This window comes from Propithecus coquereli, unplaced genomic scaffold (genome assembly GCF_000956105.1).
Source record: "Propithecus coquereli isolate 6110/MARCELLA unplaced genomic scaffold, Pcoq_1.0 Scaffold278, whole genome shotgun sequence".
NCBI classification, from domain to species: Eukaryota; Metazoa; Chordata; class Mammalia; order Primates; family Indriidae; genus Propithecus; species Propithecus coquereli.
The window spans coordinates 832,776-835,421 of record NW_012148374.1 but is presented as its reverse complement, the minus strand read 5'-3'; the positions used below and the strand labels follow the sequence as shown (position 1 = coordinate 835,421).

Genomic DNA, 2,646 nt, shown 5'->3' with positions numbered 1-2,646 from the left:
TATTTCAAAATTCAAGAAAAGTAGTTGATGATAATAAGGATATGGTTTAATTTGAATTTTCACTTGACATGTCAAGAATCAATATCAAATAAATATCCTACACTTTTCTTGGATCAATTATAATAGGAAGGTATTCTGTATTTGTCGTTAATGTTGATCTGCCAGATTGTGAAGTTGACTAACTCCTGCAGATGATCAAGGTCCAACAGAAGGATTGAGCTAGACTTATGGGAGAAGAACACAACTAAAAGATCAGAGATTGAATAAATCTTGGAAGGAAATTATGAGGTCACCAAGAGCTGTTTAGCTCAGTATACAAAGGAGTTCCAGAATATATTTCGAGATAGTCCACAGATGTCAGGTACAAATCTCACTTCATAAGAGATACAGAGGAGAAGGGAATCCTGCTTTGAAAAGTAAAGTAATTGGTACAAAATTAAAATTGCTTATTTAATATATATGTATTTTAAAATGATGATGGCTTAGGATATAATGGCAGCAGTTGGTCTCTGGTTGGGAGAAGTTAATTAGAAAGGAGTATGAGGAAACTTTTTAGAGTAATTAAATATTATGTACTTTGATTAGATTGGTAGTTATGTTGGGAGTATATATCTGTTAAACTCAAACTGTACAATTAAATCATGTACATTTTAGTATGTAAATTGTGCTGCTGCCATAAAGACAAAAGTCTCAAAAAAGTTAATTTTTTATGTAAAAATTTGACAATTGGTTGAAAGTGGGAAGTGAGAAAAATTAAATATGACTTTCAACTTTTCTTGTCTGAATAGCTGTTTTGAACAGTGATTTTGGTGTAGAAAGGTAAGGCTTGATGGTGTGTGGTGGATTCGGGAAAAGAATATATAATTACTCCAGTATTTTACTTACTGAACTTCTTGTTCCTGAGGTTATGCAGAGAGACATGAGGAATTGGATCTAAGAGAAATTTGCGGTTGAGTTATAAACCTGAAAAGACTTAAGTGTAACTAGTAATTGACAACATAGGGATAATTGAGTGTGTCTAGGGATAGAATATAACACAGAAGAGAGAAGAAAATCTAGACTGAAATATGGGCAAATTTCAACATTTTAACTTTGGGCCAGAAAAAGGGACTAATTAAGCGGCAGCCATAATGATGAGAGAAAAACAATTTAAACCTCAGCTTTCAATAAGGAGAAAATGGCCAAATCAATTAAGTCTAAAAAAAATTCAGAATTAATGAAGACTGAAAAGTGTCCATTACATTCAGGAAATTGGAAGGTATTGATGATTTCAATGATAATAGCTGCAGCAGTATGTGGCATACAAGGAAGTCTATAATTTTTAAGTTTGGAGACATTAGAGAACGTTTGAATGCTAATGGAAATTATCCGATATGAAGTGAGATGGTTAAAGTTACAGGAAAGTAATAGGTGGGTGGAGACTTAACTTTATTGATGGAGAAGAAGGGGCTAAGATTTAGAAGATATGTAAAAGATGAGTCTGAAGATTGGCATTTTTTTAAAATTGTAATTGGAGGAAATAATAATGATAAGTAGAGATTAAGGTAAATGTGCTGATTTGATGCCAGAATTGCAGGAGTTTTAACTGAATGACTTATTTTCTAAACAAAGAGCATTACAAGGTCATCCTTATAGTGTCTGGTTAGAGGCTTATCACAGTACAGGTGGTCTGACAGTCTAGAGAGGAGAGGGAGTGAGCTGACTGGAGATTTCCTTATAGAACTGAGGTCATGTTTGAGCTCTGTAGTGAACCTCTTTACGTTTATATAACATATACACCCAAGGTGAAATACAACTAAAGTTCAAGCATGGCTTTTTCTTAGAATAATGAAATTTTAATTACATAGAATTTCTATGTGGAAATGGAGTGATTTACACATCACACTGATAATATTTTCACATCTTTATTAAATATTTATAATGGTATGTTAAAAATATACCTGGAAAACTTTAATTGATAGTGGTGACTGAGTGCTAACACAGAAAGGGAGAGTTCAGTGCCTCTGAAAGAAGATTTTATTACGTTTCCCAAGAGAAAGGGATACGCTATGCCATGTAGGGCCACAGGGGAAATACCTGGTTTGGTCAGAAATAAGCAGGAGCAAGGGAAAAGTGTAGGCCAAAACCTTTACTGGGGTTTCTGCAGGGAAGGTAAGGCAGGGCAGAGTACACTGTTTAGGACTGGCTAGTTTGAGTAATTTCCATGGGCTGTATGGCTGATCTCTAGTTTCCTAGGACCTGGTCATAAGGTGATTTAGGATATAGTAAATATTTTTTTTTTTAATTTCAGGGTATTATGAGGGTACAAACTTTATGGTTACATTTTATGACTTTGCCTCACCCAAGCGAGGGTTAGAGGCATGCCCTTCCCCTCTACAAAACTCCCTGTGTCCTTTAGTTGTGGGTTTACCCCCCTATCCCCCTAATCCCTGGAAAGTATTACTGCCATGTGAGCACCCACTTGTACTCGCCACCAAATTGGTACTAACTGAGTAAATATTGACTTGGTGTGTCAGAGTTAGATAAGGAGGTGGTTGGGTCTATAGATTAGGGATTCGTTGGTTAGCATATGAAAGACAAGTTCCTGCCAGGCCAAGCCCTTTGCTGTCTCTAGGAATTGACTAGCCTGGGTAGGGGCAGTTTTCT

The 2,646-nt window shown here is 35.7% G+C and overlaps 1 pseudogene; it reads left to right on the top strand.

Annotated features, from left to right (window-relative positions):
• The first annotated feature begins 27 nt into the window (after positions 1–27).
• Positions 28–420, top strand: LOC105813271 (annotated as a pseudogene).
• Positions 421–2,646: the final 2,226 nt, after the last annotated feature.